This window comes from Mastomys coucha, unplaced genomic scaffold, assembly GCF_008632895.1.
Source record: "Mastomys coucha isolate ucsf_1 unplaced genomic scaffold, UCSF_Mcou_1 pScaffold7, whole genome shotgun sequence".
In the NCBI taxonomy this organism is placed as follows: domain Eukaryota; kingdom Metazoa; phylum Chordata; class Mammalia; order Rodentia; family Muridae; genus Mastomys; species Mastomys coucha.
In genome coordinates, this window is record NW_022196913.1 from 25,991,436 (window position 1) to 26,007,213 (window position 15,778).

The following is a 15,778-nucleotide window of genomic DNA, read 5'->3' on the forward strand; positions in this document are numbered from 1 at the left end:
AGCCATTTCTCCAACCTGCTTCTTATTTTTAAATCTTGTTTCCTCTTTCAGCAAAGGGTTGTGTGGTTGATATTACATGTCTTCTTGACGGGGCAATGAGATGTCCGCATAGTTGGTCAGACATCACCATGGGCTTCCCTCTGCAGCTTTTGTGTCCTTCCTTAGATGAGATAAACATTTATCCAGGAAAAGAAGATGACCTTCCTGTGTGAAAGAGGGCCTCATCCTACTGATTGCAGATCCCCACACAAGGTGGCCTTGTCTCCTCTGCCACTGACTGCTTTTTGGATGAGACATTGTTTTCCCTTATTTAACCTCAAACCGACATCTTTTCAGCTCTTTCTAGGTCTGGAGCTGTACCCTTTGATATGAAAGTCTGCCATTGACTCCAGCTTGCTAACTGCAGGTTTTGTGAGTTGCCAGTCATGTATATAGATACATGTATATAGATTCACTTCATATTGGTTTTGTTTCTGACTAATGAAGTGGTAAAGACAGGCTTGTTAGGGTGAGCTGGTAGGGCTGTAAATGATTTATCATTTCTACACAAAGAAGGCCCTAATTTAAGTTTTAATTTTTCCCCTCCATAAATATTTTCCCTTTGAAAAGACAACTCATCTCTGGAGTCCCTTCCTCTGTACCAGAAAGCCTGGGAGGACAGGGACTCCTTTTCCCACCACTGTTGCATGCCTAGTACTCAGATGTACGCACCTGCTGGCACCCAGACCCAGGCCGGTCTGCTTACCAGACAGATGCTCTAACCAACTAAACCATAGGCCCCACAGGCTATGGTCTTAGATGATATGCTATGTCATGAAATTCCTTCCCTCAACCTCTAGCGTTATTACGCATTCTCTTCGTGAAGCACGCCCAGATTTGATGTGCACCAGTCCATTTCTCCAGGGTTTGTTGTTCTCACAAGCAAAACACTCTCAGCCTCCTTTCCTGGGATTTGGTATTGGGATGACATTATTCACACCAGGTCAACAGGTGGGTTAGGATGACATGATTCACACCAGGTCAACAGGTGGGTTAGGATGACATGATTCACACCAGGTCAACAGCTGGGCTTCCTTGAGTTAAATTTTTTGGGTAGGAAATGTCAAACACTATTCTTCTAAGTCTGAATATCCAGATACTTAAGATGAAAGTACAAGCCCCCAACGAAAGCAGATGAATCATAAAAAGCAAAAATAAAAACAAAAAAATAAAGCAAAACAAACAAGCAAAAGCTTTTTGTAATGGTACATCTATAATCCTAACACCCGGAGACAGTTAAACATTCAATCTTGAGATGACCTACCATGGTCCTTGCCTAGTTTGCTCAAAGCCCTGGGTTTGATCACAGCCTGCTGGCACACTCTTGACACACTTGTGCCGACACCAGAAGAGCAAAGTCAGGGGGACCTCTAAGTTTGAGGACAACCTGGTGTATGTAGAGCATGTGGTGGGACCCTCCTGTAATCCCAGTCCTGTGGAGCAGGAGGCTTTCCGAAACCCCATGCCGGTCTCCTGTTTCCCCTGCGCCCCCACCCCGACAAGTGGCTTTCCTTTGCCTATCGAGGAAAAGCAAAGATTTATTGGGACATTGGAGGTAATCATGAAAAGCGATTTCTTAATGTGTAGAAAAAAACCCTATCACTATTATAATCACAATATTCCAAAGAATCTTCAACAATTCAGCAAAGGTTTATGCTCTTGAATAGAGAACGATCTTGAAGGACTACTGGTAGTACTGGGATGGCCGAGTGGTTAAGGCGTTGGACTTAAGATCCAATGGGCAGATGCCTGCGTGGGTTCGAACCCCACTCCCAGTATCGGCCTCTGTCGTGGTTATGTGGCTACTCTGGAACTTTTGAAGTTTGTCCACCCCATAAATGAGTAGTATTTTTGTATTTATTTACTTACTTTATAACACACTCTGGTAGCACAGGCTGGCGTCCCTATTTCCCTACATCTCCCAACCTTTGGGCGAAAGTGGCTCCATCTTCACAGGCAGTGCTTTGCCGATGGTATTCAACAATCGTCTTCTCAGCTTTCCAACATGAGGGAAACCTATCCACCATTGTTGGTTTGCCTGAAATTTTAACATTCCAGGAGGATTGGCCAAACCTTTGCACTTGTCTTTATGGAAATATACTCCGGTTCTCTGAAGTTTGCAGACCAGAATCCCCTGAATGAGGAAAAGGCCAGGAGCCGCTGATGGGACCTTGCAAAATTCAAATATTTAGTACAAGTTTTACTGCTAGCCTTTCCCCATTCTTCCTCAGAGGAAACCTATATCCCTACACTAGGGTAACTGAATCCTAGGGAAAGAAGCAATTGACCTTTCTGGGGGCTATTTCATACTGGTTCTGAATCGACATTGAAGCATGCACCCCTTCAGTTAGAGTAGGACTTAGAGAGGCTCAGTGGTTAATGGAGCTTTGGCTGAAGTCTAACTTCCAGTGGGTCCAGTGGTCCCTGGCCTCATCCAGTACTCATTTCTCCAGTCCAAGAATTAATAAGTGAGATAGATATGCTTAGAAGTTGGCAGAATCCTGACATTGGCTCCCTGACCTTGAGACTGAAGGCTCTTATGGTTGGAAAGGTTACATGGAAGCCACTGGAGTTGCCTTTGCCAAGGAAAATAGTGACTAAAAACCAATATTGCATCTCTGGCAGGATTAAAGAAGTTAGTGCCTACACCAAGAACTTGAAAGATGCAGGGGTGGTAGTTTCAGGCACATCTCCCTTTGAATCTGTCTGGCCTGTGCAGAAGACAGGTGGATCCAGAAGAGATGGCAGTTGACTAACCACACACTTAATCAAATAGCGACTCCGATTGCAGCCGCAATACCAGGTGTTGTATCCTTACTTCCACAGACCAACACATCTCCTGGTAAATGATGTGTGGCCATTGATCTAGAAAATTCCCTTTTCTCAGGCCTCGTCCACGAGGACCACCACAACAGTTTGCTTTCAGTTGGCAAGGCCAGCAGTATACCTATACAGATGTCCCCCAAGGAGGTATTAACTTTCCAGCCCGATCATGATTTAGTTAGAAAGGATCTTGATTATCTTTCTCTCCCACAAAATATCACACTGGAGGATGGTGTTCTGCAGATTGGATGAAGTGCACAGGAGGATTTGTTGGAAAGACATACGGGTGCAGGAAAGGATGGGAAAAACAACCCCAAATTCACAGGCCTTCTATGGACATCTTGTTCTGAAGGCAAACAGGAGAAGACTGGCATCCTCAGGCAGCTAGGAGAAAGCTCCCAGAGCCCAGCCCCCACAGTGACACACTTCCTCCACTAAGGCCACACCTACTACAAAAGGTTACACCTCCAAATAGTGCCTCTCCCTGGGCCAAACATATTCAAACCAGCACAAACATGGTGTAGTACACATGGTTGTATATTTTTCTAGGAAGGAGAGAGATATGTTCAGATGTGCAATTGCTTACTGATTCATGGGTTATGCAGCCAATGAACTGGCTGGCTGGCTGTTCAGGGACTTATAAAATGTATGAATGAGAGATGGTTGAGAAAGGACATCTAGGAATGAAATGTGTGGCTCGATCTTTTTGAATGGACAGAGGATGTGAAGACACTGTGTCCAATGTTAATGCTCGTCGAACGGTGACTTTAGCAGAGGAGGAGTTGATAATCGAGTTAGATAGGATGGCCCCTTCTTTGGACAGTCTTCTTCTTTCCCTGGTTGTGTCAATACCTAGTGGTTTCATGAAAAAGTCTCCATGGGGTCAGAGATGGAGGTTACACATGGTCTCAAACCCTGCACACAAGGCTGACCGGACCAGTTGCTGATTCCGAGAGCTGGTGGCAGGTTGACTGCACTGTACCACCTCCTTAGGGGAAGGGACAGCACTTTGTTCTTACTGGAGTAGGTATGGACTCTGGTTATGGACTTGCCTTTCTCTCATATAAGGCATTTGCCCAAACCATCATCCACTGACCTACAGAATGCCTTACACACTGTCATGGTGGTCTATACAGCATTGCTTCAGACCGAGAGGCACGGCCAGAGAAGTGAGACAGTGGGTTCACACTCATGGACTCCACTGATCTTACCAAGCTTCCCACCACCCTGAAGGAGCTGGCTTGGAACGGCCTTTTGAAGACACAATTACAGTATCAGTTAGGTGGCAATAGGCTGGAAGGTTTTGTCAGGGTTCTCCAGAAAGCAGTTGGAGTCAGGGTCCAATATATAATATGGTTTCTCCCATAGCCAGGATTGACAGGTCCAGGAACTAAGGGGTGGATCTGAGAAGGCTTCCATACCCAATCACTCCTAATGACCCACTCTTGAAATTTTGACTTTCTGTTCCCATGGCCTTAAGTTCTGCTGGCCCAGAAGCTATGGTTCTAGAACCATGCGTGGTCCTGCTAGGTGACACAGTAAATGATCCATTGAGCTGGAAGCTCTGACTTCTCCTGGGCCACTTTGGGCTAGGATGAGTCTGTCACAGCTCAATGGCAAAATATTGGTGAGCTGATGAGGTACCTGAGAATGGCCTTCTGATAATAAGAAAAACTGCTTCAAATATTGTGAAAGAAATTTCCCCTGGGTCAGAGAACGGGCTGAATAGCAAGCTGTCTCCCTGAAGTAAGTTCCACTTTTAAACTTCTCTTGATTCTAAGTCCCTACACGCTCTGTTCCACTTGTCTTGGAAGATATGTCACTATTTAGGCATTTAGAAAGTTGTTGATGGTGGGAGGGGTGCTGGGTTATGTGAGGTTTTGTGTGTGTGGGGGGGGATGTGGGGGTGGGGGGTGTCATTTTTCAAGACCTGTTCTAACTATGAAGACCTGGCTGTCCTGGAACTCTGTAGACCAGGCTGCCTTTAAACTCAGAGATCCTTCTGCATCTGCTTGGGGCTCAAGGCATGCACCCAGCTTTGAGATTCTATCTTAGAAGGGAAAAAGAGGGAAGGGAAGAGAAAAAAACCTCAGGGGAGAAGGAATAAGAGAGAAATAAAAACCAGGAAGAGAAAAAACAAGACAAACAAACACAAACAACTCAGAACAACCAAGTTCACTGGACCTTACGGGGTGATCGATTATTTGGGCGGCAGATTTATTTATTCTAAATCTTTCCTAGAGTGGCTCAGCAGAAACAGAGAGGGCCCATAACCCACAGGTCAAAGCCTTCCTGTGGAGGTGGATTTTGTTTCGCTTTCCTTTTGTAGAACATGATGTGCAGAGCCCAGTTTCCAAGGCAATGTGTGCACTCCGTTCCTGCCATTTCCTGTCTTTCTCTGTGAAATCCACTTAGCGTTTGTGGCTGGGCCTGGCTTTTACAACTTCCTTGCTTATCTTCTTTCTTTTTTAAGTGCTTGCAAAAGTCCTGTTCACTGACTTCAAACACAGGCAAATATTACTTGGGAAAGAATAAACGGTGCATTTATTTCAACACATTAATCCTGTATCTTTGGAAGACTAGAATAGAGACGAAAGTCGAATATGACTTTGTTTCTTTTCCTCATACGTGGAAAAATAGCATCACAGACTTCTGCCTTGTTGTAAACCCAAGCTACATAGACTCTTGCTTCTTGTTTCTTAGTTCCTGTCAGATCAGTTCAAGGCAGTGGTCACATGCAGTGAATTCTTCTCTAAAATAATCCATAATGTCATCACTCATTAGATCCTTTTCATACACCCTCCTTTCCAAATCCAAATTATATTCCTGGAAATGCTCTGAGAAGCAGCAGCAAAGGATAGAAGAGGAGAGTATATTAAAGCAGAACCCGGTGAGCCAGAATCCACACACACACACACACACACACACACACACACACACACACACACACGAGGGGATAGAGTCTTACTGACATTTTTGACAAAACAATCCCCCCCCAACAGCAACAACAGACAACCCCAAACATGATAGGAAACAGCTAATAACCCCCCCTTTATAGCTAGTATAAAGGCATATGCAAAATTAATTTGAACTCTGCTATCAAGAATGAATTTTATTGTTACATTTTCTTGTCATTCGTATAACATTGGAGAAATTTGTTCTTGTCAAATGCTTTCTGTTATCAGAGAGTCACATAGGTTGTTGAGCTTCTATTTGGTGGCCATGTATTGATAAAATCAGTAGTGAGTGTGATAGTGGTTGTTTTATTTACTTGGTTGTGCTTTTGAGACAAGTTTTGATGTGTCACATCGGTTGTCCTCAAAATCATAGATTCTTCTGCTTCAGACCTCACAGTTCTAGGGGCACAGGATTTGGCTACCTTGTCTGGCAGATACGGTTGCTTATTGATTGTTCAGACATAGGTGTGGGGTCACCCACCTGAGCACCTGCATCTTCTTGAGGGAGAGCCCGCCCCCGCCCCCGCAATACTACTTTTTCTTCTACACACTTTCATGCACACATTCGCTCATATGCACATATACACACATAATGCTCTCATACATTGTCATCCTCACATTGTCTCCTTTCTGAATTTGCTCCCTCTGGAGTCTGAATATTCTCTAGCTTCACAGACTCCAGGCACCTCATGCTGGCTTTTGGCCGGTGGAACACCAGAAGATAGCCTAAGATGGGGAGCGAAGCTTCCAGCGCGTTCCTCAGCCTTTGACCAGCTTTGCTCTGAGAAGCTGAGATGGGTAAGACGCCTGTCTAGCGATGGTGGTTTGAGCAGACATTGAATGTTTTTGGATTAGAGGATGGTGTGGCCTCCCAGGTCACCAAGGCAAACTCTGAGCTCTTCCCGACCCTCCGGTGGATAAAGTGCTCCCTCTAGCGTCAGCCACCTCAGCAAACCACTGAGCCACCAAATACAACTTCAGTCACTGCCCACCACCAAGCACCCTGTTTGATTTCCTTCATGCAATTGTTTTTGCAAGTGGGTTTTCCCCAGTTGTAGCTAAGTCCGATTGTGAATGGTCGGGACAACTCCATCCATCCATCCATCTGTCTGTCTGTCTGTCTCTATCTATCTATCTATCTATCTATCTATCTATCTATCTACATATATATCTATAGATACATATTGGTACACATACATGTATACACGCACAAAGATATCTATGTGTACATATATGTATCTGTATATACATATGTTCATGTGCATACACACATATAGGTTAGGTATATATAGATACCTACAAACACATATATGTACATAAACATATAGATACATATATACACACACATATATAAGTATATACATACATGCATTCATGTCCATATACATATATAGTTTAAGCAGGAGTGAAAAATAACAGCTGCTTCTCTGATGGAGACAAAGGAAAAGGTCCTTAGGTGAGGTGGATTTCAGACTCACATGGGGAAAGCTCTGTAGCCTTCCTTCGACACGACCAACCAAATGTGGACACATTCGTTTACCCATTTTCCCAAACCAGTAAACATTGATGCTGTGGGGGTAGGCGACCAGAATTGTACCACTGGTAGAAGTGGGGGCTGGGCCCTCGGCAGAGGCTCTGGGGCTTGCAGAGGTCCTTCTCCTGCTGTCTCCGGGACCACTCTCGACTCCCGCTGAGAGCACACCGTGGAAAGTGCTGACCTGGAAGAGTGAGAGGGACTCTAGAGGCTTTGTCTTCTTTACTGCATCTGGAAGGAGACAGGCGCCTTCCGCCTACACCCGTGCTGACCGTGTCCAGGGATGAAGAAAGCTTTACTTGAAGCACACATGATTAGTGGCTTCTTTCAGGGTCGAGCCTTCTACCGCTAAGAGTGTACTTCTTCCAGGATGGCTGACCAAGAGTGCGGGTTGGGGTGCGGGTCAGGCTGGGTGACTCAGAGGAGCCTTTCTTCCCCCAGGTGAGGTCTTAACCAAAATTATAAAAATATAGATGCTCGGTACCACCTTTGAGACATAGTTATCATTCACTTCCAAGGAGATTCTCCTAGCTTTGGGGCAAGATGTGTTCTGTGAGTGGATGTACATTTGGGAATGAGAGGACTGAGTCAACCAGAACCAGGTTGACAGGGTGCAAACGGAAATGAGAACCTGGATCCTGGAACCTGTGGTCAGCCAGCTACAGCCTCAGGCAGCCAATCCGAGGACACCACGTCCTCTGGCCTGAAGTGAGACTAGGCAGCTAGAATGAGTAAGTAACCACCCTGGGAAGACTCCAGAGCCCGAACCAAATTTAGAGTCAGTCAGACCCCTAGCTGATCGATCCAGGTAAAAGGGCAAATGCTGTCCCTGGAATTCCCCTAATTTACATAAGAGCTGGGCCTGGGAGTGCATTCCCAAATCCAGAGACCCCTGCATGCAGGAAATCAGCTGAATAAACGCCCTTGGCTGTTGCAGACTACTTGAGTAGTGGGTACCATTCTTCGGCGATTCTCAAACCCTAACCTGAAGAGGTGAAGGCAAGTGTAAAATGAAATTGGGAGGAAAGCAGAACGACTTTAAAACAAACTTGGCATAAGCTATCCTAAGTTCTAGGATGATCAGAGCAGAAAGTTTACACACCCTGGGGTGATTTTGAACTCCTACTGTGAGCCACGTGTGGGAAGACTGGAGCTAAAACCAAAACACAGTCCTGGCCTTCCTTAGAACATGATGTGTGGACTAGAGAGGAGAGCTTATGAAGCAAGAGTCAGACTTTGAGGCGATGTGAAAAGGGGAAACACAAATGGAGGACCTAAGCCCGGTAAAGGGAAGCTTGTGCAGAAATGAGGGAGAAGTCAGGAAGGTCAGAGTTCATATCTGAGGAGTGAATGGAGATCTCGATGAGAACGATGATTAAAACTCATCAAGGGGAAAGACCCGTTAGCTGCCTCCAACCTTTGACACTGTCTCAGGATGCTGCCACCTTCAGAGCTCTCAGTTGAAAAATAAGCAACTGTGCAATTTGTTTAGAAAAAAATAAAAACACAAACCAAAACAAACAAAAAAGACAAAATCCCCCAAACAAAACCAAAAGAACTCCAAACAACTCATGTTTTAAGTACGTCCATGGTTTTGTGTTGTGGCACATTCACAGTGATTTTCAGCTTCAGAGGCTTCATTCGCCTAACCGAAATCAGAGACACAGCCCAGGAAACCGGTAGCCGTGACTGGACACAGGTGGCCTGAGCAAGAATGGCTGATCCGCTGGGCTCCTTACTGTGTAAGGAGGCTGGGAGAAGAGCACGAGTTTATTGCCTTCGCGTTAGATACGCTCTCACTTCTCAGGTACTGCTTACCAGCCCCAAGGCAAAGAATGTGAACTTTCTTTCTAACAGGGAAAAAATAGACAGTTATTTAAAACGCACATGTGTATGTACTCTTTTCCAGGAATAAGGAGATACCAGAAACGTGACCTCTCTCACTCACACCAGAACATGGGTTCCAGAAATTGAGCAGGCTCCCTGCAGTATTGATTTCTGACCATGGGTCTCCTTAGACATGTAAGCTCACATTTCTGAGGGTTGATAAAACTAGTATTGGTTGTGAAAACACGTGGTGGGAGGTTTTCAGGGTTAATCATGAGACGCGTGTAAGCTTCAAGGAATGAAATTATTCAATAATGAAAACCGTGAGATGTTCCAGTATGATTTGAGCTCGGATCCCTGGATTCAAAGTTCAGAGCGCTAAACTCTACACCAGGGGATCAGCAGGTATGTTATCCCAGAGAGATTTTCCTGGGGGAACTAACTCGTCTCTGACGTGAATGCCTCTGACTGCAAGATTTAAATTATTTAAAGTGAAACTCTACCGCCCTCTTGTGGGACATGTAGACAATACACGGGGGTTTTGCTTGTTGAGAGCATAAAATTGACTTCCCATTTTACAGGGCAAGGTCAAAGAGGCTAAACTCCTGTGTAGCTAAAGACAGCTCTATCACCAGAATGATGGCGAGGACAGCCCAGCTTTTTGATGAATGTTTTGCCAGGTTTCCTGGGAATCCCGCTTGTCTGTCCCTTCCGTTGAAGCTTTCTCTCAAATGCAAGGTAGAAACTATTATGACGTTATTCTGAAATGAAAGTTCACAGCGTCACACTAGATGTCCTCGGGACTCACTTTCTCAAGCGTGAGCTATCCCACGTCAGAGCTGACTCTCTGTGGGAAGCCACCGCGGTGGTCGGTTGTCAGAGAGTCCCAGTCCGCTGCCAACATCAGTTGTCAGGTATGTGTAGACAGGTCTGATGTGAACTCCGGTCCTTAGGGGCTATCCCACGAATATCCCAAGCCGCTTTCTACCAGAGTCTGCAGATCACGCAGATTCCAGCTGTGGTCTAGCCTAATCACTGACCCCAGAATCCAGGATTATGCCGCTGGCTAATCTAGGATTAGCATACATGCTTGTTTTATGCTACTGAGTTTTGGATTGACATGTAAAGGAATAGTATCCAGAAAGAATCCCCAATCAGAAATTTTACTTAAATATTCACTCTGTGTTGCCTAATAGTACTCCCCCGCCCTTCCCACCACGGGTCAGTGACCTTTAGAGGCTACAGATTCCTGATTGGATTATTTAAGAATTAGTTACATATCTTCCGCAAATGAATGCCTGCTACAATACTGTTCACTCTGGGTCTGCAAGAGTGGAACAAATTGTGAAATGTTAAAAAAAAAAAAAAAAAAAAGCATCGGAGTATAATCTGGTATAATGTGTATAATCTAAGATATATTGTCAACATATATTGTTATATATATTTTTAAAAATCTGGTAAAGCCATTATTTTAAAAATTAGTTGTATGATTTGGGAATTTCATACAATATATTTTAATCACATTTACTCCTTGATCCTCCCCCAACTCCTTCCAAATCCACTTCCACCTTTATACTCCTGAAATTTTGCCTATCCCCTCATAAAAAACTAACTTGAGAGGTTCACTAAGAAATAAAAACCTTGGGAATAAAATGTTTTAATTCCCTGAGAGGCAAACTGAGCTCCACAGAGGGAGCCACTGACAATGGCTCTTTAGTCAGCAGTGACCCTGAACTAGGGATGGATGGTGTCTCCAGAGCTGAGTTAGCTCCTGGGAAGCCTGGCCAGAGTCGGTTTCTGAAATTCTTCAAGATCTCACCAAATAGAGAGGAACTCACGCAGTAGCCAATCCAAAAAAAAAAAAAAAAAAAAAAAAAAAAAAAAAATCGTGCTAATGTCACTGCTTTGTCCCTACCAATCATCTAAGATGTTGCCTACCACTTCTGGAAAATTCCCCTAGCCCCACATAAAAAGGGACCTACAAGCTCGTTGGGCCGTGGACGTTTCGTTGAATGCTTGGCCTCTGAACGCTGGTAATTTCTGCAGAATACATGCTCTTTGCCTTTGTATACTTTTTGAGTCTGGGGTCTCTCCCCTCAGCGATTCTTAGACCCTAACGAACCTATCAAATCCAACGTGTACTTCTCATGGGCTCCTGGGGGCGGGGCCATCCTCTGGGGCGGGGTCAACCTATCACCCCCTTAAAGAAAAGCATCTCTTTCCCAGAAACATCTCTCAACTGTTCATGCCTCCTTAGGCTGAGGGTTCATGAATCACTTTCCACTCCATGTTAGATCTCCATGTGCAGGCAGCCACAGCTGCTGGGATTTCATGAGGGGATTGGTTCTAGCATATCCAGGAGACACTGGCTCACTGGAGTCCTCTCTGACTCTTGGCCTTCAGTCTTTCTTTCTGCCCTCTCTTCCATGATTATTTCTGAGCCTTAGTTATGAGTGTATGATAGAGATGTCCCATCCGTGACTGAACACTTTACCGACACAGTATTCTTTGTACTTGGACAACTTGTACAATGATCTCCTAGCAGTCAAAGTGCCCTCTGCCTGGGCACTTGTGCGACTACCCTCTGTGGCCTTGAATCCTCGGATGTCTGCTTTTTGTCACCAAGGGTCTAAAAGTTCTAACTTGTGCCTCAATGCATATGGAGGCCCAGGAGGAAATGAGGGCCCAAACTTGGAGGATTGGATTCATCTGCTTAGTCATGCTTGTAGGTTTCTTGTCTTTCCCCTTTCTTCCAGTGCCAGTTCCTACACACGTGAAAATATTCTTTAAAAAAAAAATGTTAAGGCTGCATTCTTCTGTCCATACAAACACTGAGATTCCAGGTCAGTATATACTTCAGAATCTGAACTGTGCTAAAATTTCCAAGTTCTGAGTGAATTATAGGGAATACTACTCAGGAATTCAATGTTGTAACCTCAAATGTTGCTTTTGTTTTTAAATTTAGAAACACACACACACACACACACACACACACACACACACACAATTTCAACACTCTCTAGCCTGTTTTTAGATATTAAAAAAAAAATTACGATTCCAAAAGTGAAATGATATAGAGATCCAATTTTAATGACACATACATGCATATGACTGTAGTTGGCATACTTACAATCATCTCAAAGGCTTATGGAGAAATAGAAAACTGTAGGGTATTCCTGTGAATTGACAAGCTATAATCACTTTATAGAATGATAAAAACATTCTGTAGTAATCAGCCTTTTAAATTACAATCTCTTTTAGGTTTTAGACTTATCCTTATGTTCTTCAGATATAAGCATCCTAATAAAACCTACTCGGTACATCTGGTCGTTGGGTCTTTCATTTTATTTTCGTGTGTGTTTGCTCGTGTGACCGTACACCACTTGTGTGGGTGTCCTGGGTCAGAGGTGGGTGTTGGATGCCCTGGCGTTGGGCTTACGGTTGATCGTGTCACAAGTGCCAGGGGTGCTGGGAACCGAACTCGGGTTCTTGTGAAGAGCAGTAAGGGCTCCGAGCCTCTGACCGAATCGCTCTTGCTCCAGCTTCTTTCTTACTATTTCTCGTGGGTTTTTGTACAGCATCGATATTCTTCTCAGAGGCAAGCAGCCTACTAGAGTCGGCCTGCTATATCTGATCGTTACATGCTGTTTGTGATACACGGATGCTGAAGGGAGCATTGCTAAGGAAGATACCCTAATGGATAAGGGCAGATTTCAGGCCCTTGCTTCTGTGATAGACAGATTTTCCCACAAATACGTGTACAGTGCTCCCATGGGAGCGGTGTAGGAGGTGAGGCCTTCTGCACGCTTTTAGTTTCTGAGAATAAACACCTAACGAGACACTGTGTCAAAGCGGGGTAGGAGGCAGGAGAAGAAAACAAATTTATTTAATGTTCTTCTGTTATTAGAGAACTCGTGGACCCTGCGCAGGTTCTTGATCTCATCTGTGAAAGAACTGACTTAGAAGGGAATTCCATGAAATTTTATTGACTTTTAGGACAGCAAACACCAGGGCTGGCAGCTATAGGGAAGGTGGACATAGGGGAGACAAAGATAAAGTAAAAAACAAGGCTTACCAGTGGAAGTCTGTCTGGGTGAGGTGGAGCGTTTCATTAAAGAGACAGAATGTCTGGGGTGTCGGGCCAAGGAGGATTGGGATTTTGATTCCTGACGGGAAAAGGGCGACTGGAAGAGGAAGGAGGCTGCTTTCCGGAGTAGACCTCACGTGGGCGGGCTTACCAGTGAGCCTGGAAGGAGTTCTGTTGACGGAGGGGCTTTCTGCGGTACCTATCTCCTCAAGGGGATCCTTCTTCCTCCCATTTCGCTCAGGCAGGTCTTCTTGTGGTTGTAAAACAGGATTTTCTCCCCACTGAAGGTCTCCAGTCTTACCAAGAGAAGTGCCCACCATCTACACACACAGGGTATTTATTATTGTCATTTGTGTCAGTGGAAGCTGATGATTTTCAAAGTCTCAAAGATGCCTGGGAGTAGGTGACTTCAGAGGGCAGTTTTCCCTACTTTCCTTTCCACAAAAGGTACCCGGGCACACAGTGCTACTGCTTGTCACTCACTGTCTTGTGTCTTGAAGACACTCATCACGTATCAGCGTTTAGACAGGCAGCGATGACACTCAGTGGCAACAAGCAAGCATTCTGAAAGTTCTTAAGCCAGTTTCCGTTGATTAGCTGGGCAAACTCAAGCAGTTTCTGAACTGTCACCGAGCACGCGCCTTGTGATCTGGAGTACAGGCGCAAGTTTACCTTAAAAGGATGCAACGAAAAGGAAATGACTAAACGGGAGAGTGGCACTCACCTTTAATCCCAGCGCTCGTGAGTTCAGGGGTAGGCTGATCTACACAGTGAGTTCCGGGACAGCCAGGGCTACACAGAGAAATTTTGTCTTGAAAAACAGAAACGGGCTGGAGAGATGGCTCAGTGGTTAAGAGCACTGACTGACTGACTGACTGCTCTTCCAGAGGTCCTGAGTTCAATGCCCAGCAACCACACGGTGGCTCACAACCATCTATAATGAGATTTGATGCCCTCTTCGGTCGTGTTTGAAGACAGCTACATTGTACTCATAAAACAAATAAGTATTAAAAAAAAATAAAGAAAGAAAAGAAAAACTAAAACAAAACAAAACAAAAGAAATGGCTTAATCACTACCAAGGACTTTAAAAAGCATCATGTAGTGTAAGAATTAATAACTATGGTGAAAAGTTACCTGTGTATCTGTTTTTTCACCAAACACAATGCTGTATTTTGCTATTAAGGAGATTACTTCTGGTCTTTTGCATTATAAACTCCGCTGCAGAAAGAAAATAAAACAGGTAACTGTGGGGCAGAGCCTGGAAGGAAGGTTAACACAGACCCGGACACACATTTTCCAGAACCAGTACATTTCTACATGTATAAGTTCAGGTTATAAGAGAGAGTTACATATTTAACCACAAACAGATATTACTAAATCTTCCTTCAAGGTTTTGCCAATTTACAGGCTCTCAGCAGTGACTGAGAATAATGGTCAGGGAGGCTGCTCATGATTTTGCATTCTCCTCCTCCTAAGCGATTATCCTTACTAGTCGAATGATAGACAGCAATGAAAGCAATATTATAACTGGACAGCAAATGTAGGAAGATACAGGCGGCTTTGGTGCTGGTGAGAAAACTATTAAAAATGTTTGCTTTAGTATCTTGAGAAGTTATTGAGAAAGTGAAAGAAACCTATGAGGTCACTTGGCGTGTGGCGCGCTAACGACACATCGGTTCTACAGATGAGACTATCCAGTAGATACTAAAGCTGGGGCCTAAAGGTAGTCTTTCCTTTCCTAAGACAACCTAAATTGTAAACTGGATTTTTTTTCAGTTTTTACATATGCAGCTTGCCAGGTAGCAATCGAAAAAGCATCCCGATGGACCTTTTCTTGGCTAAAACACTGACATCCCTGAGCATGTTCTTACCCTAGTAATAGACATCCAGGGGGCCGCTGTAACAAATGAGGGTAGGAATACAAATGAGGGTAGGAATACACGGATAGGATATCCCAGTATGCTCAAGAGAGCCAGACAAAAGAATGCTCAAAGCTCAAAGGTCTTGAGCTAAAGTATTGATCCTTCCGGACAGTTTACGAAGTGCCTGCATGTAAATCTCGATGCCTTTCGCTGGGACAAGAGCATCCCGCTTAAGAATGACCACAATCGCCTTCTCTGCCCTACCCTTTGGTTGAGATGAGGCTTGCCAACTGGTTTTGAACGTGGTTTAACAGCTAGACCGCCAAGTCCAGGAACTTACCTGCTTTCTCTCCATTCTCTGGAAAAGTAAACAAGGCAGAAGACGTTCTCCGCGGAACTCTAGGAGTTGCTTTCCTAGGTACCGGCGGACCAGGCAGGGCCACACAGAAAACTCCCCCAAAGGCGAATGCTTCAGATCTCCACGTCTGGCAACCCAAAGTGACTTACAGGAAAGGAAGGACGCGTGTGCAACAGCTCTTTGCTCTGAAAGTGTAGGTGGCTCTGAAAAGAGCCTTTGGGGTAGGAGTGAGTTGTGCGAACTCACTTGGAGCTGGTGTACTTGGTGACGGCCTTGGTGCCCTCGGACAC

General features: G+C 44.7%; 1 long non-coding RNA gene and 1 other non-coding gene across 2 annotated transcripts; one reads left to right on the forward strand and one right to left on the reverse strand.

The window, feature by feature from the left end:
* The first annotated feature begins 1,734 nt into the window (after positions 1 to 1,734).
* On the forward strand, positions 1,735 to 1,817 carry Trnal-uaa. The gene has a single exon. It is a non-coding gene; the product is annotated as a tRNA-Leu (tRNA).
* Positions 1,818 to 12,249: 10,432 nt separating this feature from the next.
* LOC116082548 lies at positions 12,250 to 15,772 on the reverse strand. The gene is made up of 3 exons (XR_004115356.1): positions 15,471 to 15,772; positions 14,403 to 14,486; positions 12,250 to 13,587 (listed from the first exon to the last, which is right to left on the reverse strand). It is a non-coding gene; the product is annotated as an uncharacterized LOC116082548 (long non-coding RNA).
* Between the last annotated feature and the right edge of the window lie 6 nt (positions 15,773 to 15,778).